The sequence below is a fragment of the Oryctolagus cuniculus genome, chromosome 1, assembly GCF_964237555.1.
Source record: "Oryctolagus cuniculus chromosome 1, mOryCun1.1, whole genome shotgun sequence".
In the NCBI taxonomy this organism is placed as follows: Eukaryota; Metazoa; Chordata; class Mammalia; order Lagomorpha; family Leporidae; genus Oryctolagus; species Oryctolagus cuniculus.
In genome coordinates this window covers 195,724,766-195,749,522 of record NC_091432.1, presented here as the reverse complement: position 1 = coordinate 195,749,522, position 24,757 = coordinate 195,724,766, and the positions used below count along the sequence as shown (strand labels likewise).

Below are 24,757 nucleotides of genomic sequence, written 5' to 3'. Positions count from 1 at the left end.
AGCAGTGGCTGTATCTGAGTGTCCCCAGAGCTCGCTAAATAAATCATGTCAGCTATAAGAAGTAGAACTTCAGGTGGACCCAAAGCAGATGTTTGCTTGCTCGAGTACAAAGGCACTTGTAGCTGCTTAAAACTGAACATTGATGCGAGCCTCGATGACTGGCTTGGAACTGTTCTTTCCCTCTGAAACTCCCGACTCTCCCCTGTCCTTGTATCCTGGCCTCTGCTGCTCCAAGGAGAAAGCTGAGTGTGCTGGGCAATGTTGAAGCAGTGAGGAAGTCAAATGTGGTTAGCTCTGCTGGATATAGGGCCCAGCCACAGCCCACCTAGTTTTATGGTGGAGGTGCTGCTGAGCGCAGGAATGTTTGAAGGCACGTGGAACCGTGGGTGCAAGGGAATTTGCATTGAGCTTGGTTTGAGGAAGCAAAGGATTAAAAAAAGCTATTTTCCACAATCGCTTTCCTCTCCCCATGCCTACACCCCCTTCACTTCCTACACCTCTGGAAGCGGACACTATCAGATGTCTTGGATCAAGCTCCCATGGGGCAGTGGTTCTCAACCAGAGTGATTTTTGCTTCTTCCCCACCTCTTCAGGGCTATTTGGCAAAGTCTGGAGACATTTTTGATCATCACAAATGGAGGTGGGGTGTTTTCTACTGTCATTTGGGGGTGGAAGCAGGGACATTGTTAAACATCCTACAGCCCATAATCACCTGGTCCCAAATGTCAATACTGTGGAGAGGAAAGCGCCCATAATTCAAATGATAGCATATGGGCAACAATTTCCACAGAAGAGGAATACCTTTAGGGTCAATTGAAGGCATTGTTGTGTCTTTCACTGCTGAATATATAATTGGTATTCATGTTTTACATGCTCATGAAGCCAGAAGGGATTCTTCTAGTCACTGACTGTGGCATTTAGAGAGGTAATCTCTGCTCCCTTACCAGTGATCTAGAAAAGAGAATATACTGTCCTGAAAGAAACGGTAACCACGGTTTTAAAGACTGGCTGGCTGCAGTACTCAGAGAGGTAGTTTTCTAGTAGCAGTATTGCCACATGCCTGTTGCAGGCACCAAGTGCTCCTTTTTCAAAAGGGGAGGTATGTTGTTGACTCAAGCTTGACAATTGATAAGGAAAAGGCTCAGGATATCTCATTTGTCAACTGGAAAGCTTATATTCAGACCCAATTGGCCTGGCCCCACAGCAGCACAGTTTATGTGAAAAACTGGCAGGCAACACTCTGCTATCCTATCTATATCCCTGCTCTACCATCTGAAGTCAGGTCACTGGATTAATGGGACTTGGGACTCAAAGAGGTCTCCTGAGCCTTATCTGCTCATGGTTTGGCTAATTTGAAGCTTGTTGGTGTTCACTGGGTGGCTCCAGCTGTTTACCTGCTGCTCTCTGTATGTCATCTTGAAAACTCATGTGACCATCCGCTCAGTGGTTAGAATTTGAACTCTTGAGGCAATCCGTAACTCTACCCAGTACTTGCCAAGATAAAATTGGTATTTTTATTGACTCTTGGGATTTTGCAAAGGATCTAGCCTTTGGGTCTGCTATCCTGCCTGCCACCTGTAAGATTATAAACTGACAGGTTAAAGTTATTATACCCCAACCCCTTGGAGAACGAACTGTAGAAGTGGGTCATGGCTGACAATCAGACTGTTTAGGTCATTCATATGTGATGTCCATATTAAGGGCCTGTTTTCCGATGAGACAGACTGAAAGCAAGCCACTGAGAAAGCCTACGGTGTCCAGATCACTGCCACTGCTAGCTGGATCTATCATTGTATGAACCATGTCAACACATCTCTCACTGACTGGGTACAAAATAACGGGCTATCTGTTTCTAGTGCAGAAACCGCCAGTGTGTTCCAGACTTGTGACTCCTGCCAAGGGTGGTGGTGAAAGAGGTTTCATCGCAGAAGCATTAACCCAGTCCATTCCTGGCACATTAACTACATCAGACCTTTGACAGCCTCTTAGGTTACTGGGGGCATCTCATTGCTCTTGACAGTGTTGCTGTTCCATTCTGATCAGCCAATTCTGGCCATGCCACTGTGGCTCCTGAAATACGTCTGTGTTACATGTTTGGCTTTCTGGACCATTTGTGATCTGACAATGGTGCTCCTTTTGTGACAAAGGTCACCCAACAATGGGTGAATAGTAAAGCTATTCAATTCCATGCAGCACCTGTGGGCATCTGGTATTATTGAATGTTGGAATGGCCTGCTCAAAAACTAGCATAAAAAGGTTTCTGACTCTACTTTCCTTACCTTCTTCTGGCTCACACACCTTAGTAGGACAATGCGGTCACTGAATGTGGCTGCCCCTAGAAAATGGAGACAAGAAATAGTCCAGAGGCCATTTTCTGGATACTAATCAAGATGAGAGAGTAAGGGTTTGGTAATTCTTTCTTGAAAATTTAGAATTCCATGGTAACCATTCCTGGCACAAGGTGTCTTTCTTTTCCTTATAGCAACCCCAGGGCAGGCTGTTTTACATATACTTCTTTTTCAGCAGTATAACCAAGAGGCGACTTGAGGTTTTAAAATTAATTCTGATTCTAGTTACCTGGATTCTGTCATTGGATGGATTGATGTGGTCCACTATGAAGACAACAATCACCTGGCTGAGTACACTGCTGTGATGAGTTCCTCTGTAGTAGTCTATGAAGGATGGCAACCTAATAAGTTTCTGCATTTTATAAAAATTCCTTTTTCCTTGGACTAGTTTCCTATTATTGCTTTAACATTATCAGAATTATAGTGGCTTAAAACTACACAACTTATTATCTTACAGTCCTGGAAATCAGAAATCTGAAATGGGTTCCAATGGTACTGTATTTTTAAAAAATATTTATTTTATTTATTTGAAAGACAGAGTTACAGAGAGAAGTAGAGTCAGAGAGAGAGGTCTTCCATTCCGCTGGTTCACTCCCCAAATGACTACAATGGCCAGAGCTGAGCCAATCCGAAGCCAAGAGCCAGGAGCCTCCTCCAGGTCTCCCACTTGGTTGTAGGGCCCCAAGGACTTGAGCTATCTTCCACTGCTTTCCCAGGCCATAGCAGATAGTTGGATTGCAAGTGGAGCAGCCAGGATTCAAACCACTGCCCATATGGGAAGCTGGCACCACAAGCTGGGGCTTTAATCCACTACGCCATAGTGCCAGTTCCAACAATGGTAATGTATTGACAGGGCTACATTCCTTCTGGGGTCTCCATGGGAGAATTCTTTCCCTTACCCTTTCTAGCTTCTAGAGACCACAAGCATTCCTTGGCTTGTGGCATCTCCCTCCAACTTCAAGGCCAGCAGTGTAGCATCTCCACATCTGACTCTGATGTTGTTACATCTCATTCTGTGACTCTGGCCGCCTTTTCCACTTATAAGAATCTCCCTCTGTGATTACAATGGGCCTCCTTCCTTCCTCCCTCCCTCCCTCCCTCCCTCCCTCCCTCCCTCCCTCCCTCCCTCCCTTTCTTTCTTTCTTTCTTTCTTTCTTTCTTTCTTTCTTTCTTTCTTTCTTTCTTTCTTTCTTTCTTCTTTTTTTAAGAAAACTTTTATTTAATAAATATAAATTTTGAAAGTAGAACTGTTGGATTATAGCAGTCCCCCCCCATAACCTCCCTCCCACCTGCAAACCATCACATCACCTACTCCCTCTCCCATTCTTCATTAATTTTTAATTATCTTTATATACAGAAGATTAATTTAGTATATACTAAGTAAAGATTTCAACAGTTTGCACCCACACAGAAACACAAAGTGTAAAGTACTGTTTCAAGATTAGTTTTACTGTTAATTCTCATAGTATAACACATTAAGGACAGAGATCCTACATGGGGAGTAAGTGCACAGTGACCCCTGTTGTTGATTTAACAACTGACACTCTATTTATGATGTCAGTAATCACTTGAGGCTCTTGTCAGGAGCTGCCAAGACTATGGAAACCTCTTGAGTTCACAAACTCTGGCCTTATTTAGACAAGGCCATAATCAAAGTGGAAGTTCTCTCCTCCCTTCAGAGAAAGGTACCTCCTTCTTTGATAGCCTGTTCTTTCCTCTGGGATCTCACTCACAGAGATCTTTCATTTAGGTCATTTTTTGCCACAGTGTCTTGGCTTTCCATGCCTGAGAAATTCTCATGGGCTTTTTAGCCAGATCCGAATGTCTTAAGGGCAGATTCTGAGGCCAGCGTACTGTTTAGGGCATTTGCCATTCTATGAGTCTGCTGTGTATCCCACTTCCCATGCTGGATCATTCTCTTCTTTTTAATTCTATCAGTTAGTATTAGCAGACACTAGTCTTATTTATGTGATCCCTTTGACACTTAATCCTATCTTTATGACCAATTATGAACTTAAACTGATCACTTGGACTAGTAAGATGGCATTGGTACATGTCAACTTAGTGGGATTTGGAGTCCCATGGCACATTTCTAGCTTTAGCATTAGGGGTAAATCTGAGTGAGCATGTGCCAAACTGTACATCTCTTCCCTCTCTTATTCCCACTCTTATATTTAACAGGGATCACTTTTCAGTTAAATTTAAACACCTAAGAATAATTCTGTGTTAATTAAAGAGTTCAACCAATGGTATTAAGTAGAACAAGAAAATACCAGAAATAATAAAATAGTAAGCTGTTCCTCGACAGTCAGGACAAGGTCTGATCAAGTCATTGTTTCTCATAGTGTCAGTTTCATTTCAACAGATTTCCTTTTAGGTGTTCAGTTAGTTGTCACTGATTAGGGAGAACATATGATATTTGTCCCTTTGGGACTGGCTTATTTCACTCAGCATGATGTTTTCCAGATTCCTCGATTTTGTTGCAAATGATCAGATTTCATTTTTTTTTACCACTGTGTAGTATCCCATAGAGTACATATCCCATAATTTTTTTATCCAGTCCTCTGTTGATGGGCATTTAGGTTGATTCCATGCCTTAGCTATTGTGAATTAAGCTGCAATAAACATTGAGGTACAGATAGCTCCTTTATTTGCCAATTTAATTTCACAATGGGCCCATTTCAAAACTCCAGGATAACACCCTCATCTCAAGATCCTTAATTTAATTACATCTGTAGAATCCATTTTGCTGCTTTAAGTGTGGCGTCTTTGCCATCTTTGGAGGGTTCATTATTCTCCTCCCATATGCTTACACTAAATCTCTTAGAAAAAAAAGCCTTGTACGTAAGCAGATGATTTTAAAAAAGGGAAGTTATAATTACTGGGATGGAATCCACTGATTTCATGGCACATCAGGAAAACAACCACACTGGCACCTGGGGCAGGAATACCTTAGATGCTGGAGGTAAAAAGGTGGGGGCAATTAAAGAACTCTTTGTCTCCTAGATCCAACACTGGGTCCTGAGGCAACTAGCAGCCACAGCTGACAATCTGAAGGCTGTTCCTGAATTATTCTGCTGTGCCTGATGCCCTTAATTGGAGCTCTTGACATGGACCTCTTCTACACATCTGCAAATACATGGCCAGGGCAACCTTGTTTCATCCTGTTATAAATCCATGTGCTTTCCTGATGACTGGGGGGTCTTGGGTTGTCCCAGACATGGTAGAGGAGGCTCTGACCACTCAGTGACATTACCTTGTAGCTTAGCCAGACCAGTGTAATGCTGGTTCAGATCAAGTTTTAAGACATATCCTGATAGGAATTACCTATGTCTGTCTGGCTTATATTTTGCTTGTGAGAATGAGCACAGGATGTCTCTCCACTGAGGATGGGTTTTTTCTCCCTATTTATTGTCTCTTGTAATTATTGACAATGAGAGCAAAGATAAGAAGATCAGTGTAAACTACTGTGCATAGGAAGTATTGGAAAATAGACTAGCCCAAGACTAGATAATATCCTGACTGCCTAAAATTAAGTCTCCTGGTTCCCCTGGGACACTTATCTGCCTGCAGGACTCTGGCAGGGATGAATGAGGTCAATACTGCAGGCTAACTTTATCATGTTGTTTGGAGTGCTTTTAATAGTAGAGTTAATTAAATGCTATATGAGATAAATTGAACAGGTTTAATTCTAGCCTCTGATAGTCAAATTAATCAGAGTGGCCTCCTGAGTGACATACTCATGTGAAAGTTCACAAGAATCTATGATGCAGAGGTGCAGAGGGCAGATTTATGGGAAACACAGTCTTTCATGGGCCCTGAGCATCTCTGAACATTATTTCTGAGTGTGCCAGGAATTCTTGGCCCTGACTTCTCTTTACCCAGGCTATTTCTTCAGATTGTGCAAACAGAGGGCCACATTGAGGACTGCAATTATATGACGTCAAGTATTTGTTCCAAAATCATTGAGTGAGGGGGACAAGAGTTGAAAAAGGGTGTAGATGAAGCAACATTTTCCAAGACTTTTGTAATTGATGAGTCTGAGTCATGGCAGAATCTTGGGTGTACATGGATACTACTGGCAAGCTTGCTTACCACTTACTGTAAAAGCACTGACTCTCCAAGCTCAGTGTCCCCTGGCTGAGACACAAATTCATTGTATGTGTGGCATCCTTCTGGGCTGGAGTAAGAACTGTGCAGTCTGATGTTCATGCTGCTTGTTGTGTCATGAGTAGTAATGAGACTTCTATGAACCAAGAACCTCCGTCTTCAGCCAGTATTTATGAAATAGTAGCAGGCTCTCACAAGATTATAAGTAAAGCAAAATTCCAAACACTCTTGCCCCACCCTCAAGCACTAACCACAGCTCCCTGGGTCCACACACCTCTGAATATCTGCTAAAGGAGCAGATCCACAGAGGCATATTTCAAAGATGAAAGTCATCAGAGGAGAAAACCAAGTGTTTCTACAAATGCCTAAAAATAAACATAGAAATACAAGACACAAAACAAGGAAGATAATATGACTCCTCAAAAGGAACATAATAATACTTCAATATTAGAATGTGAAGATGAAGAGATTAATTAAATGCCTGAAAAGGAATTCAAAAGAATGATCTTAAGATTACTCCACAGCAATGAGAAAGAAATACATGAGTTAAAGAAATCCATACATGACATGGATAAAAAATTTTGCCAGGAGATAAAGATATTGAAGAGAAACCAAACTGAAATATTAGAAATAAAGAATTCAGGGGGCCGGAACTGTGGCACAGTAGGTTAAGCATCTGCCTGAAGCACTCACATCCCACATGGGTGCTGGTTTGAGTCCTGGCTGCTCCATTTCAGATCCAACTCCCTGCTGATAGCCTGGGAAATCAGTAGAAAATGGCCCAAATCCTTGGGCCCCTGAACCCATGTAGGAGAGCTGGAGGAAGCTCCTGATTCCTGGCTTTGGAACTGCCCAGCTCTGGCTGTTGCAGCCAATTGAGGAGTGAAACAGTGTATGGAAGATCTATCTATCTCTGTCTCTCCCTCTTTCTCTCTGTAATTATGCCTCTCAAGTAAATAAATGAATCTTTAAAAAAGGGATGAATAATTCAATACGTCAAAAAATACAGTGGACAGTCTTGACAAGACTTGGTTAAGCAGAAGATAGAACATATGAGCTAGAAGACAAATCTGGAAATATCTCAGTCAGACAAAAAACAAAGAAGCAAATTAAAAAAAAAAACTGAAAATAGTGTTTGAGAATTATGGGATACTATCAAATGATCTAACATATATGTTTTAGGAGTTTCTGAAGGTGTAGAAAGACAGAATGGATTAGAAGGCTTTCTCAGTGAAACAATACCAGAAAATTTCCCTAATTTGGAGAAATATAGAAACAGCCAAGTATATAGAACTCCTAATGGATATGATCAGAAAAGATCTTCACCATGACACATTTTAGTTAAACTTTCAACAGTAAAACATCAAGAAATATTCTAAAATATGCATAAGAGAAATGCAAGATTACTGTCAGAGTATTTCTAATTAGGCTTATAGTTGATTTCTCATCAGAAACTCTACAGGCTTGGAGAGAATGGAGAAACTTAGTTCAAGTTTTAAAAGAAAAATAACTGTCAACCCAGAACACTGTACCCTGCAAAGTTTTCATTTATGAATGACTTAACAACTTAAGAATTTCTAGAAAATATGCAACCACACTGAATACCACACTACTGAGTGAAGAATGGGTCATAGAAGAAATCAAAAGGGGAATAAGAGGGCTCCAAGATGGCAGAATAGAGAGGGAGCTCACTGATAGTCCAAGAAAAGATAGTTTAATAAAAGTGGAGATACTATAGTCTCAGGGAAGTGTTAGTGAAACAACTGCAGAGGAAACTCTTCCAGAATTAGAGGGACACAGTGGACCTACATGGAGGGCACAGGTGCCCACACCTTGGGACACCAGCTGCTGAGTCTATGCACCAGCGCTGGAAAGGGAGGTGAGGTGAAACCGCAGTAGCCTGAGACATTGGCGGAAAAGTGGCAGGAAGAGCCTAGAGGGAATGAGGCTTGAAGCCCTGTGGGGGAAAGTACACCAGCCTAACTAGAGGAGAGAAAAAAAATAAAAGGGACCAGTATGGACACAATTCTCTCTCCCCACTCACCTTACAAAGGTGAGCAAGACAATAGAGCAGGCGCCATTTTGGACATATGTAACAGCTGTGCCAGCTTGGGGCTGCGCCCGCCCTCACCCAAACAGGAAAACCTGACTCTGGTGGGGAGAAATACAGGAGACTAAGACCTAGTGAATGCGTGGAGCTTATGAATCAGAACTGTGGGAAAAAAACCGAAATACTGAGGGGGTGTGGGAGAACTCACGGTGTAGCTGAGACATGAGTAGTCTAGGTGGGAGACATCATAAACTCGGTAACCCTGGAAACCCGGTGAGAGACATTGCAGGGGAATCTGAGCTTACACTGAGGACTGCATATATCCTTTGTGTTGTCCTTGGGACAGAGCAGACAAATATTATACCCACTGGGGCTAGTGCTCAGGCACTGATTGCCTTCAAGGAGAAGAGCTCAGCTGAGCGGAATTACTTCCCTTCTGAATAAAAAAGAAAGAAAGAGAGAGAGAGAGAGAGAGAAGATTTACCATGCCAAACCTGGGTGTGTCACCTTTGGCACACTCTTAACCCTGAAGAACTGAACAGAGCTCTCTGGCCATACCCACCACAAGCCTCTAGAGATTCACCGAAAGCAGACAGTCCATTTAATCTAGAGTTATAGTATAACGAGAAAAGCCACCATAGCAAGAAAAAAAAAAAAAGAAGAAGAAACCAAAGAATATCTCCACAATGCCAAGCAACAAACGCAGAAACCGAGGAAACAAGGACAAAGAAGACATCATGATGCTCCCAAATGAACATGACACTCCAATACAAGATTATGAAGATGATGAGATAGAAGAAATGCAAGATACGGATTTCAAAAAATTTATGATAAGAACATTTAGAAGGTATCAAAAACAAATGCATGAACTACAGAAATCCATACAGGACAGGACAGAAAATCTCTGTTGTGAAAATGAAATCTTAAGGAGGAATCAAAATGAAATGAGGAATTTAGTAGAACATGAAATTGAGATATTGAAGAGAAACCAAAATGAAATGAACAATTCAATGGAACAAATACAAATGCATTTGAGAGCCTTAAGAACAGAATCAGTGAGGTAAAAGAGGGAATATTGGACTTAGAAGACAGAGCACAGGAAAGTGTACAGTCAAACCAAAGAAAAGAAGAGGAAATTAGAAATCTAAAAAATATTGTTGAGAATCTACAGGATACTATTAAAAAAACCAACATTCAGGTTCTAGGAGTTCCTGAAAGCATGGAGAGAGAAAAAGGATTAGAAGGCCTTTTTAGTGTGATACTAGCAGAAAACTTCCCGGGTATGGAGAAGAAAAGAGTACAGGAAGCACATAGAACCCCCAATAAACATGACCAAAAGAGATCCTCACCACGACACATTGTAATCAAACTCACCACAGTGAAACATAAAGAAAATATTCTAAAATGTGCCAGAGAGAAATGTCAGATTACTCTCAGAGGACCTCCAATTAGACTCACAGCAGAGTTTTCATCAGAAACCCTACAGGCTAGGAGGGAATGGTGAGATATAGTCCAGGTACTAAGAGAAAAAAAACTACCATCTCAGAATAGTATATCCTGTAAAGCTCTCATTTGTGAATGAAGGTGAAATAAAGAACTTTCATACAAACAGAAATTGAAAGAATTTGTCACCACTCATACAGCCCTGCAAGAGATGCTTAAATATGTGTTATACATAGAAACACAGAAACTCGGCTGTCAATACGAAAGAAGGTAAAGGAAAGAAATTTCCCCATTAAAGATCACAGGAAATTCAAAGTATACATTAGAAATGTCTTTGGAAAAATGATAGGGCAAAGTCACTACTTAGCAATAGTCACATTGAATGTAAATGACCACAACTCTCTAGTTAAAAGACACAGACTGGCTGAATGGATTAAGGAACAAACCCATCTATTTGCTGCTTACAAAAAACATATCTTTCCAACAAAGATGCAAGAAGACTGAAAATGAAAAGCTGGAAAAAGATATTCCATGCCAACAGAAACCAAAAAAGAGCTGGCGTAGCCATCTTAATATCAGACAAAATAAACCTTAACACAAAAACTGTTAAGAGAGAAATAGAGGGGCACTATATAATGATTAAGGGATCAATTCAACAGGAAGATGTAACTATTATAAATGTATATGCACCTAATTACAGGGCACTGGTTTATTTAAAAGATATATTAAGGAACTTCAAGGGAGACTTAGACTCCAATACAATAGTATTGGGGGACTTCAAGACTCCACTTTCAGCAATAGACAGATCACCCAGACAGAAGGTAAAAAAGGAAACAGAAGATTTAAACGACACAATTGCCCAAATGGATCTAACAGATATTTACAGAACTTTTTCATTCTACACTTAAAGAATTTACATTCTTCTCAGCAGTACATGGAACCCACTCTATGACTGACCACATACTAGGCCATAAAGAAGCCTCAGCAAATTCAAAAGAATTAGAATCATACCATACAGCTTCTCAGACCACAGTGGAATGAAGGTGGAAATTAGCAACTCAGGAATCCCTAGAGCATATGCAAACACATGGAGACTGAACAACATGCTCCTGAATGAACACTGGGTCATAGAATAAATCAAAAGAGAAATCAAAAACTTTCTGGAAGTAAATGAGGATAACAACACAACATATCAAAACCTATGGGATACAGCAAAAGCAGTGTTAAGAGAAAAGTTTATAGCAAAAGGTGCCTACCTCAAGAAATTGGAAAGGCACCAAATAAATGAGCTATCAATGCATCTCAAGGATCTAGAAAAACTGCAGCAAACCAGACCCAAATCTAGTAGGAGAAGAGAAATAATTAAAATCAGAGAAGAAATCAACATAATTGAATCAAAATAATTACAAAAGATCAGCCAAATGAAGAGCTGGTTTTTTGAAAAAAATAAACAAAATTGACACACTATTGGCCCAACTAACTAAAAAAAAGAAGAGAAAAGACTTAAATCAATAAAATCAGAGATGAAAAAGGGAATGTAACAACAGACACCACAGAAATAAAGAGTCATCAGAAATTGCTACAAAGAGCTGTATGCAAGCAAACAAGGAAATCTATCAGAAATGGATACATTCCTGGACACATGCAACCTACCTAAATTGAACCATGAAGACATAGAAAACCTAAACAGACCCATAACCCAGTCATAAAGTGAATCAGTAATAAAGTCCCTCCCAACAAAGAAGAGCCCAGGACCAGATGGATTCACTGCTGAATTCTACCAGACATCTAAAGAAGAACTAACTCCAATTCTTCTCAAACTATTCAGAACAATTGAAAAAGAGGGAATCCTCCCAAATTCTTTCTATGATGCCAGCATCACCTTAATTCCTAAACCTGAAAAAAATGCAGCATTGAAAGAATTTAAAGAATTTATATTCCTATAAACATTTGCAAGAATTACCTTTATTCTGTGATGTAGTGTTATTTATTAGTCATTTCCAACAGCGGTTTGAGAGTCCCTGTTTTACCACATCCTCAGCAACACAAGGTTTTGTTAAACATTTTGATTTTCACCAAGAGATCATTCCATTAAACAACAGGTAATTATGCTTTATAAGGTACAGAAAAGTATAGAAAAAGATAAACAAAGAAAAAAGAAATTGCAAGAGTTGCATCATTTTCATGCTGATAATATATGACATTAAAGATGCTTATTAAATTTTTCACAACTATAAAAGAGACACAGGTGATACAGACAAATGAACTTAGATTCTACATGCAAATGAGACCTGTGACCAACAACAAAATGACTATGCAAGATGGCCCAAACCACCAGTTGGCAAAAGTAATATGCTTTCAGGGGATCTTGCTGTGTTCCCAACAATTAGAGAAACCTCTGTATTTTTAATCTTTTTGAATTTAAAGTGTATTCTGCTCCTAGTCAAGCCAGGAACAGGTTTTGATATAAAATGAGCCTCTTTTTAAAATATTCTTATTCTCTACTTATTTTAAGATTATCCACATGAAAGAGAATATCTAGAAAATACCTCCATGGGTTATTTTTATTTTATATCTGTTTTTGGCATTCAAACATAATTGGATGAAAGTCATGTTTTATAATTTAATATTTACATGCCATTACTAATGAAATCATTGTTTCTTGACTTATCTCTTGCCTCCTGAATCTTTCATTTTCAGAAAACATTAATTTATTTAATTTTTGATGAGTAAACTAAAACATTGTGCCCAACTTTGCCTGCCCATATTGACAATATAAATAAAAATATTAGCTAGTCTAGCAGTAGTTTAAATATATTAAACTGTATTGTGTCTCATAGATAGGTACAATAATTATGTATCAATTACAAATAAAAAAAATCCTTATGGGAAAATTCACTCAGAGACACATCTTATTACATTCTAGATACATTCTCCATTGGGTTTTGAAATGTTTGATTGAAATATGTAAAGGTTAAGTCATCATATAAATAGAAGTACTATTAACACTCACAAAATTAATGAGTATAATAACGTGCCCAAGTATGTAAAATGCCAGAGTTAGCATAAACACTGTAATGCCTCTGTGTGTGACATTTTTGTTTTGCCACAGGGAAAAGTTCTAGGAGCTTGTTCTCTAAGTAGAGTGGATATGTTATTACCACAAGCAAACTGCTCAATATTTAAGATGCTTTTGCAACTTGGAGAAGGGAAAATGAGGTATTCTTGATGGAGAACCTTATTTTTGTACAGTGAAATATGAAAACAGCTTAAAAAAGTGATATTAAGAACAGTTTTATGGATATCTACAGAACTTTTCACCCTACAATTGCAGTCTACACATTCTTCTCACCAGTGCATGGAACTTTCTCTAGGATAGATTACATGCTAGGCCATAAAGCTAGTCTCAGTAAATAAAAAAAAATAGAAATCATACCATGTATCTTCTCTGACCACAATGGAATGAAGCTAGAAATCAATGACTCAAGAGTCTGAGGAACATATGCAAACTGAACAACACACTCCTGAATGAACAGTAGATCATAGAAGAATCAAAAGAGATATAAAAAGATTCCTGAAAATGAATGAAGATTACAATACAACATGTCAAAAATTTATGGGGGAGGTTGGCAGTGTGGTGTAGAGTGTAAAACCAATGCTTGCAGGACTGGTATTCCAGATGGGCACCAGTTCAGGTCTCATCTGCTCCACTTCTGATCCATCTCTCTGCTATGTCCTGGGAAAACAGGAAAACAGACGATGGCCCAAGTCATTGGAATTCTGAACCCACATGGGAGACCCAGAAGAAGTTCCTGGCTCCTGGCTTTTGATCAGCACAGATCCGGCCACTGCAGCCATTTTGGGGGAGTTTACCTGCAGATGGAAGACTCTCTCTCTCTCTCTCTCTCTCTCTGCTTCTTTCTCTCTGTAACTACACCTTGCAAACAAATAAATAAATTTTTAAAAATAAATGTATGGGAAACACCAAAAAGCAGTGTTAAGAGGGAAGTTTACAGAAATTGGTGCCTACATCAAGAAATTGGAAAGGTACCAATAAATGAACTATCAATAAATATCAAGGATCTAAAAACAACAACAACACACCAAACCCCATATTAGTAGAAAAGAAATAATTAAAATTAGAGAAGAAATAAGCAAAATTAGAACAAACAAACAATCAAAAATAATACAAAAGATCAGCAAAACAAAGAGCTGATTTTTTGAAAAAATAAAGAAAATTGATACACTATTGGACTAACTAACCAAAAAAAAAATAAAAAGAGAAGACACAAAATCAGAGCTGAAAAAGAAAATGTAACAACAGATACCACTGAAATAAAAAGAATAATTAATAATTACTACAAAGAGCTGTATACCAACAATTTGGGAATCCTAGAATAGATAGATAGATTCCTGAACACATACCACCTTCCTAAATTGAGTCATGAAGCCACAGAAATCTAAGCAGAACAATAACCATGAAGGAAACTGAATCAGTAATAAAGATGCTCCCAAAAAAGAAAAGCACAGGACCAGACAACTTCACTGTTGAATTCTACCAGACATTTAAAGAACTAACTCAGATACTTCTCATTCTATTTAAAACAATTGAAAGGGAGAATCCTCTCAAACTCCTTCTATAAATCCTGCATCACCTTAATTCCTAAACCAGAAAAAGATACAACAAAGTCAGAGAACTATAGACCAATCTCCCTGAGGAACATAGATGCAAAAATCCTCAACAAAATACTAGCCAATCTAATCCAACAACACATCAGAAAGATTATTCTCTATGACCAAAATGGATTTATCCATGGTATTCAGGGATGGTTCAACATTTACAAATCAATAAATGTAAGACATCACATCAACTGAAGAACAAAAACCAAATGGTTATCTCAATAGATGCAGAGAAAACATTTGATAAAACATAACATCCTTTCATGATGAAAACTTCAAGCAAATTTGGGGATAGAAGGAATATTCCTCAACACAATCATGGCAATTTATGAAAAACCCATGGCCAGAATCTTATTGAATCAGGAAAAGTTGGAATAATTCCCACTAAGATCTGGATCCAGACAGGGATGCCAGCTCTCAGCATTATTATTCAATATAGTCCTTGTAGTTTTAGCCAGAGTCATTAGGAAAAAAGAGAGATCAAAGGGATACAAGTTGAGAAGGAGGAATTAAAACTACTCCTATTTGCAGATGACATGCTTCTATATTCAGAGGAAACAAAAGAGTCCACTAAGAGAGTATTGGAACTAATAAAAGAATTTGGTAAGGTGGCAGGATATAAAATTAAGAGACAAAAATCAATAGCCTTTATATACACAGACAATGCCACAGCTGAGAAAGAACTTCTAAGATCAATCCCATTCACAATAGCTACAAAAAAATAAATAAATTTAACCAAGGACATCAAATATCTCCATGATGAAAATTTCAAAACGTTAAAGAAAGAAATAGAAGAAGACACACAAAATGGAAATCTTCCATGTTCATGGATTGAAATAATCAATATCATCAAAATGTCCATACTACTGAAAGCAATTTACAGATTCAACGTGATCCCAATAAAAATGCTAAGGATATTCTTCTCCAATCTAGAAAAAGATTACGCTGAAATTCATAAGGAAACACAGAAGACCCCCAAATAGCTAAAGCAATCTTACACAACAAAAACAAACATGGAAGCATCACAATATCAGATTTTAAGACATACTACTGGGCAGTTATAATCAAAACAGCCTGGTACTGAAACAAAAGCATAAGGGTAGTCCAATGGAACAGAATAGAAGTGCCAGAAATCAATCCACACATCTACAACCAACTTATCTTTGACAAAGGAGCTAAAATCATCCCTGCAACTAGGACAGTCTCTTCAAGAAATGGTGCTGGGAAAACTGGATCTCTGCATGCAGAAGTATGAATAAAGACCCCTACTTTACACCTTACACAAAAATCCTCTCAAAATGGATTAAGAACCTAAATCTATGACCTGAAGCCATTAAATTATTAGAGAACATTGGGGAAATCCTGAAGACATTGGCACAGGCAAAGACTTCTTGGAAAAGACACCAGAAGCACAGGCAATCAAAGCCAAAAATGACAAATGTGATTACATCACATTGAAAAGCTTCTGCACTGCAAAAGGAACACTCAGTAAAGTGAAGATGCAACTGACAGCATCGGAGACAATATTTGCAAACTATGTAACTGTTAAAGGATTAACATCCAAAATATATAAAGAGCTCAAGAAACTCTACAACAGCAAAACAAACAACCCAGTTAAGAAATGGCAATGGATTTGAATAGACCCTTTTCAAAAGAGGAAATCCAAATGGCCAACAGACACATAAAAATGGTCAGGATCACTAACCATCAGGGCAATGCAAATAAAAACCACAATGACATTTCAACTCACCCCTGTTAGAATGGTTTTCATATAGAAATCAACAAACAATAAATGCTGGTTAGGATGTGGGGAAAAAACACCCTAATCCACTGTTAGTGGGAATGTAAACTGGGACAGCCACTGTGGAAGACAGGATGGAGATACTTCAGAAATCTAAATGTAGACCTATATATGACCCAGCCATCCTACTCCTGGGAACTTACCCAAAGGAAGTGAAATCATCATGAAAGAGTTATCTGGGTTGGCGCCATAGCTCACTTGGCTAATCTTCCACCTGTGGCACCAGCACCTTGGGTTCTAGTTCCAGTTGGGGCACTGGGTACTTGTCCTGGTTGCTCCTCTTCCAGTCCAGCTCTCTGCTGTGGCCCGGGAGGGCAGCGGAGGATGGCCCAAGTGCTTGGGTCCCTGTACCTGCATGGGAGACCAGGAGGAAGCACCTGGCTCTTGGCTTCTGATCAGTGCAGTGCTGGCTGTAGTGGCCATTAGGGGAATGAACCAATGGAAGGAAGACCTTTCTCTCTGTCTCTCACTGTCTATAACTCTACCTGTCAAAAAAAAAAAAAAAAAGAAAAAGAAAAAAAAAGAAAGAGTTATCTGCACCTCCATGTTTATTGCAGCTCAATTCACAATAGCTAAAATATGGAATCAACCTAGATGCCTGTCACTTGAAGACTGGATAAAGAAATCATGGGATATGTATACCATGAAGTACTATACAATGGTAAAAAAAAATAATGAAATCCTGTCATTTGTGACAAAAATGGGTGCAGCTGGAAAATATTATACTTAGTGAAATAAGTGAGTCCCAAAAAGACAGAAGCGTATGTTCTCCCTGATCTGTAGTAATTAATAGAATATTTGAAAGGTAATCTATAGAAGTGAAATTGACACTTTAAGGTGAAAAGACTTTGAACAGCCCTTGTCTTGACTGCTGAGGAACAGTTTTTTCCTTCATACTATTTGTTGAACTCTTTAGTTAGTGTAGAGTTAATCTTATATGTATAAAGTTAATTGAAAATAGATCTTAGTGAAAAATAAGAGTTCAAATAGGAGAGGGGTAGGAAAAATGTGGATGTGCAGGTGGGAGGGAGTGTAGAGTGGGAAGAATCACCATGCTCCTAAATTTGTATGTGTGAAATGCAAGAAATTTATATATCTTAAATAAAAGGTTTCTAGGTTTAAAAAAGCCAGTTTTATACATCACTTTCATCATCAACATCAAAGTAAAACATGTACACTGCAAAAGACTTTGAAAACACACACCAACACCCTACCCCCAACACATACTATTTAAAATCACCCAGATCCTACCACTCATAGATACCTATTCCTATCAAAAGGTAAAGGCCTATCAGTTTTTGTCCTGTCTAAATAAGTGAAGAGAAAAAGGTAGTTAGTCTTCTATGTTGCCTTTTCTTCAAAATATAACCTCAGCAATTCTCAGATCATTGAAAAGTTAATTGAAAGTACAATTTTGTATCATTGTATTGTATTTTATTTAACCATTTACTGCCTTCCATTTTCAGCTGTTTAAAAATTGCCCCATTTTCTACTATAAAGATTACTATTTTATACAGAAACTTTTGTCATATTTCTAATTATTTCTTAGCATAAATATCTAGAATTCCTACCAAGAGCTTGTACATTTTTAGATTTTAAATCATGTTTCCAAACTGTCCTCCAGAAGACTTTTTTTAAAGATTTATTTTATTTATTTGAAAGACAGAGTTACAGAGAGAGGTAGAGACAGAGAGAGGTCTTCCATCTGCTGGTTCACTCCCCAGATGGCTGCAATGACCGGAGCTGTGCCAATCCGAAGCCAGGAGACAGAAGCTTCTTCCAGGTCTCCCATGTGGGTGCAGGGGCCCAAGGACTTGGGCCATCTTCTACTGCTATCCCAGGTCATAGCAGAGAGCTGGATCGGAAGAGGAGCAGCCAGGACTAGAACCAGCGCCCATATGGGATGCTGGCGCTTCGGGCTGGGGTGTTAACCTGCTGCGCCATAGCACCGGCCTCCCATCATTTAAAATTAACCAGTGTAATTCCTGTATCAATTGACTATTGAGAAAAAACTACAATCACCTCAATAAATCAAGATAAAGCATATGATGAAAATTGGCATCAATTCAAAATAAAAACAGAAGGCAAGTGTCGCTCCCCGTCTTCGTGGAGGAACGACACAGGACCCTGCGCTGTTCTTTTGTCTGCTCGGCCCTCCCCGGGTTTGCTGCTGGTTCTTCCCGGGTTGGCTACTATCCCTTCCACCTCCGTGGAAGGGCAGTTCCCCCTGGCCACATTCCCCACTTCCGCAGGGGAGCGGCACACCGCCGGCCAGCTCTCTCGGGGGCTGCACAGGTGTTCCCCTTAGATGTTCCTCATAGATGTTCCCCGTGCATGCTGTCTCTCTCCTCCTTTATAGTCCTCCTCCGCCAATCCTAACTCAGCTGCCCACACGCCGAGTACGCTGCTCTCCAATCAGGAGCAAGTCCTACAGTTTATTGGTTGAACTGGAGGCAGCTGGGTAGAAGCTGTTTTCTCCTCTCCCAGCGCCATATTGTAGGAGAGCAGATGCATAGAATAAGTCCTAATTCGAGTAACTTAGTCTAGTCCGAGCTGCTCCCCACAGATCCCCCTTTCTTTTTATTTTTTTGGCGTTGATACGCGCCTGTCTTCGGTGTCCCGCGGCACACACTCTGCTCTACTTGCTAGAGTTGCCACAGGCTCTTACAAGTCCTATCAATCAGGCAAACCGAATCTGGGTCCTCTCTTCGCCATGTTGTGAGGAGGTTTTTAGGCGCTGATGCGTGCCTGTGTTCGGTGCCCTGCAGCGCATGCTCTGGTCGAGCCTGCAGGGGCTTACAAGCTCTATCAGGCAAACCGAATCCAAGCCTTCTCATTGCCTTTTTGTGGGGGAGACTTATTAGTGTTGGTTCGTGCCTATCTTCGGTGACCTGCAGCTCATACTCTGGTCGAGCTGCTTGCTTGGTGCTTACCGCCTTAATTAGGCAGACCGAATCCAAGCCTCCTAATTGTTGCATTGTGGGGAAGCCTTACTGATGTTAATTCGTGCCTGTCTTCGGTGACCTGCGGCGCACAAGCTGCTAGCTGCCCGCAGGTGCTCATCGCCTCACTTGATTAGGCAGACCGAATCCAAGCTTTCTCGTTGCCATGTTGAGGGGAGGCCTTTCTATTTCTCTATTTATCTCCGGGCATTCCTATTTCTCTCACTTTACTTCTAAAACTTCTGTTTCTCTTATCCCCGCAGCTTCCCGCTGCCCGCCCCGAGGCTACTTCTCGGCGGCTTCCCAGCTGAGCTGCTTCAGCCCGCGCCTCTTTCATCTGCGCAGCTTCCCGGCTTTGCGCAGCTTGGCTTCGCGCGCTCCGCGGTCTCCACGCCCTTCGCGTCTGCACCACGGCCTACGCCAGCCCCGTTCCCTATCTATTCACGCCCCGTGCTCTCTCTGCACGCGGCGGCTTCCGCGAATGTTTCCGCCACCACCGGCATTCAGTCCAAGTTCCCCGGACTAACCTGGCGAATTCTGGCGGCCCACGTCTCTGCCTCTGGTTCCAGATCTTCGCCTCTTGCTCCCCGGGGTGACTTGAAGAATTCCAAGGTGGCTTATATCTCCGCCTCGGCCTGCACTCGCGGCTTCATCCTCCCTAACATTTTTCTCTACCCGGTATGTTTCCTTAAGTTTTCTTCCAACAATATTCCTCTCATTTCTCCTGGCTACTCCCCACAGTCCGTATCCGAGTCCAAGCCTGCTCCAGGTTTCACTTTCGCTTTCAGTCTCCTAGCTTCCCCGCCATAGTCCGCATCCGAGTCTATGAAAGCTTTCACTTTCGCTTTCAATCCTAACTTCTTTCCCACAGTCCATATCCGAGTCTATGCCTAGGCTTTCAATAGCTTCTTCCGGCACCTTTCTCGTCCGGCTTTCCCCTAGGCTCTTCGCTAGTCTCTCTCTCCGGTATTTTCCCTTGGCTGTTTGCTAGTCTCTCTCTCCGATATTTTCCCAGTTCTTCCCGTTTCTTCTCTCCTAAGTTTCCTATCCGTCCTAAGTTTCCTATCCGAGTCAGGTTTCCTATCCGAGTCATGTTTCCTATCCGAGTCACGGCACCATTATGTCGCTCCCCGTCTTCGTGGAGGAACGACACAGGACCCTGCGCTGTTCTTTTGTCTGCTCGGCCCTCCCCGGGTTTGCTGCTGGTTCTTCCCGGGTTGGCTACTATCCCTTCCACCTCCGTGGAAGGGCAGTTCCCCCTGGCCACATTCCCCACTTCCGCAGGGGAGCGGCACACCGCCGGCCAGCTCTCTCGGGGGCTGCACAGGTGTTCCCCTTAGATGTTCCTCATAGATGTTCCCCGTGCATGCCGTCTCTCTCCTCCTTTATAGTCCTCCTCCGCCAATCCTAACTCGGCTGCCCACACGCCGAGTACGCTGCTCTCCAATCAGGAGCAAGTCCTACAGTTTATTGGTTGAACTGGAGGCAGCTGGGTAGAAGCTGTTTTCTCCTCTCCCAGCGCCATATTGTAGGAGAGCAGATGCATAGAATAAGTCTTAATTCCAGTAACTTAGTCTAGTCCGAGCTGCTCCCCACAGAGGAGAGCAGATGCATAGAATAAGTCCTAATTCGAGTAACTTAGTCTAGTCCGAGCTGCTCCCCACAGGCAAGTTTTTTAATCAGTCAAAGGGCACTGACAATAAAATTACAGCTGATATCATAATGATGGAAGACTGAATGCTTTTTCTGTAAGATCAGAAATAAGGCAAGGATGTCCACTGTAATCACTCCCATTCCGCTTTGTTCTATGTCCAAACAAGTGAAATAAGTTGGGGAAAAGGATAACTATTTGCATATGAAATGTCTATGTGAGAAATACCAATGAATTTACAGGAAGTTTACTAAAAAATAAGTATATTTTGCAGGGTTTCAGGATATCACATCAATGTACAAAATTCCACTGTACTTTTTATATATTAGCAGAAAAAAGTGTACAATCAAGTCTAAGGTGGTTTTTCCATTTGAAAAATACATCTAGAATTCTATACAGTAGATATAGTTTGCATGCAGGTTAAATATTTTTAAATGACATTTTAAGCAAATAAACCTTTTACTTCTACATTAATGGTGTATAACCCCTCCCTTTTTTGAAAATAGTCATAGGGACCTCTTCCCCTGTTCTAAAGAGGATTCCTAAAGAGTAGATATTTTCTTAAGAGTTTTCTGCACATGATGCTAGATAACATGCAAAGAGTTCACCAACATTCTTCTTAAAGGTATTACTCTTTAAAATGGGCATGTTAACCACTGAAAAAATGTTCATTCAATTTCCATTATACTGCTTCATTTGATCATAAGTAGTAAAAAACAAAGTCAGATAACATGGGATCAACAGGTTAGTTCATGCACTGGTTACTGGATATGACCCTACATGCGCCAAGGCCAACATTCTATGCAATGTAGTGGTACTGGTTTGGATTTTGTTTATCTCTTTCCATGCAATTCCAGTAAATTAACGATTCTATTCTCTTCTTAAGATCAGCAGGCTTTATTTGGAATTTCAATTGGTTGTATACTTCTGAAACAAGCAGATTGTGGCTAAGTGTCCATAATTCAAACAATTGTGGTATCAATTTGATATTGTCTGTCTTGAAATATTCTTTCTGTAGTATTTGCTTATTCCTCATCTCTTTCATCTGAATTTGATTGGTCTTTATCCTGAAAAGTTTGTGCTTGAAATCATCATTACAAATGAATATGTCAACATCTTCAATATCTTTGCTCTTCAGATTTTTTTCACCAGAACTCTAGTTGCCACAGGCTGATGCCTGTAAATTTTCTCCTTAACTCTAACTCTCCAGCCTCGATTCCAGTAGCCTGTTTGATCTCTTTTAAACTGAGCTGCACTTTCTCATTAAACATTAGCAGCAACATTTAAAAAGAGAGACCTGGATTTGTTGTTGTTGATTTTTTTTTGCCCTTTTTAAACTTTGCTTTTAGCACACAGTGTCCTAGGGTTGACTGCCATTGAAGTTTTCTGCCACTGTTTTTACCTTGGTAAAATATCTTAAAAATTTCTTGAAGTTTTACCATCCCTGGTGGTAAATGGATGTCCATAGGCACATATGTTGGCCAATGACTCATTGTCAGGATATTCACAGTTCATTCAATATTTCCAGGTACATTCTGATTCTGCATATACTGTTTGAACTGAACCATGATATCTTTAGAAATATCCGTGTCTTGAAATATCCCTTCAAGCTTGCTGGTGAAAGCAGTTCCATGTTGATGTTTGAGTTTGGACGGCATTGATTTTTTAGCATCTACAAATGAACTCTTCCAAAATAACAGACACTTGGCTAATAAATCTTTTTTATAGAAGTCCTCAAAAACACCCTTGCCATAAATAAATCTAAATATGATCATAATATTATTCTACATTTTCTCAAGTTCTTCATCTGTAGCTTCTTTGTTGCCTGCACAAAGTTTGAATCTATATACTTGGCTATAAGCTCAGATTTATTTGATCTTTTGTAATGAATGTTTCAAATGTACATTTCATGGTATTGATAAATATTTAATTCTTCAGAAAGCAGATATCAATTATATGATCAACTTTATCTTTAAAATCCAGCAGTGCTTGAGCCATGGTTTTATCTTTTTCAGGATTGATTACAATAGTGCTGCCAATACCTTGATGCAGTCAGCCCACTATTACAAGAGAATCTGAACACCACCTCGAACTCTACTGAAGAGCTGATACAGGAGAAATAAATCTTGAATTAAGTTACCATCAAGGAGATTATTTAAATGTTTCTTAAAAATGCTGTTAAGTGTTTGCCTAGAAGTTGTTTTTCTGCAGGAGCAATCAATGATTTCTAGGTAGTCTGATCTAAGTATGTAATAAGTCTACCTAGTTCTTCTTCTAGATGTTTGTTAACATGATGAAGATATTCAGGAACCTGTCTTTCCTGCATTAATTTTTGGCCTTCAGCTGTGTAGAGCCAGTTAGTTTCCTTCAAAAATCCTTGTTCAAAAGAATCTTGATAAATGTGCAAATCAGAGAGCATACTTAAAAGGCTTAGGGGTAAACGTCTATCAATTGCTTCACAATTCCTTTCCCTCTGTCAAGAGAAGCCATGCCATCAGTTGTCTTATTCTGGACTTTCTGATCACTTATAATATGTGCCCTAAATAACGCCAGTCCCACGTCCCGAATGGAGGGCAGCACTGAATTCTGAAGAACACAAGTTCTATCCAGAAACAAAAAGATGCTCCTGATTATGATCATTTGTCTGCAATGGTTCTGCCAGCACCTATCAATCTTCTTTAGGAAAAGGACACTATCCCGTGAATCTTTTCTGAACTGATGAATTTGTGCTCTGATGTGATCATCACAAATCTGTCCCAGCTGTTTGTACACGTTTGTTGAGAATCCGTAACAACAGAGATTTTCTATAGCCTAGTAGAGTTCTAATTATACTCAACTGAAGTACTATTCTGAATAGCTTCCACTGCTTCTTTCAGTTTCTGCCAAGTTTCATCTGTGTTGTTTTCTGGTAATTTAGGCTTATCTTTAAAGTTCTTGATCACTAACTTCTTAGGAGAGGCAGGCTTGCTATTAGCAAAGCTAGAGTTGATGGTACAAGATTTGGCTGGGCTGTTTGCATGATGCACCAAAGCCACAGAAAAGATGAATATAGTTTATTTTTAAGTTACTGCTGCTGAGATGTTGCAGCAGTTGGTGAAGATGAAGAGGAAGAGATGGAGGAGGATTCCTCAGCCAACTTCATATCAAACACTACAAGCTCCAGGATTTTTTCAAAATGCACCTTTTTCTATATTGGTACGTGGCTAGAAGTAGCCATGTAAAGCCCCAGGCAGAAGGAGGAGGTAGCCGTTGGCTGTCTGTTCTGCGGCCAGTTGGAGAATGAACCAGCGGATGGAAGACCTCTCTCTCTCTCTCTCTCTGCCTCTCCTTCTTTCTCTGTTTAACTCTGACTTTCAAGTAAATAAAAATAAATCTTAAAAAAAAAAAAAGAAAGGCAAAGTGTCAGAGAGAGAGGGGGAAAGGTGGGGGCAAAGCGATAGAAGGGTATTGGCGGAGGAGTGTAAAAGAGAGATCTTCTACCTGCTGGTTCATTCCCCAAATGGGTGTAACAGCCAGTTCTGGAGCCAGGCTGAAGTCATGAGTCCAGAGCTCCATCTCGGTTTCCTAAACGGGTACAGAAACCCAAGTACTTGAATCATCTTTTGCAACAGGAATCTGGATCAGAAGTGGAGCAGCTGGGACTTAACCTGGCACTCTGATATGGGGTAAAGGCATTGCATGAAGTGGCTTAACCACATTCTGTGATCCATTTTCAGTTAATTTTTGTGAAAC

General features: G+C 40.2%; 1 pseudogene; it reads right to left on the bottom strand.

The window, feature by feature from the left end:
• Positions 1–21,701: 21,701 nt before the first annotated feature.
• On the bottom strand, positions 21,702–23,813 carry LOC138844496 (cullin-4B pseudogene; annotated as a pseudogene).
• Between the last annotated feature and the right edge of the window lie 944 nt (positions 23,814–24,757).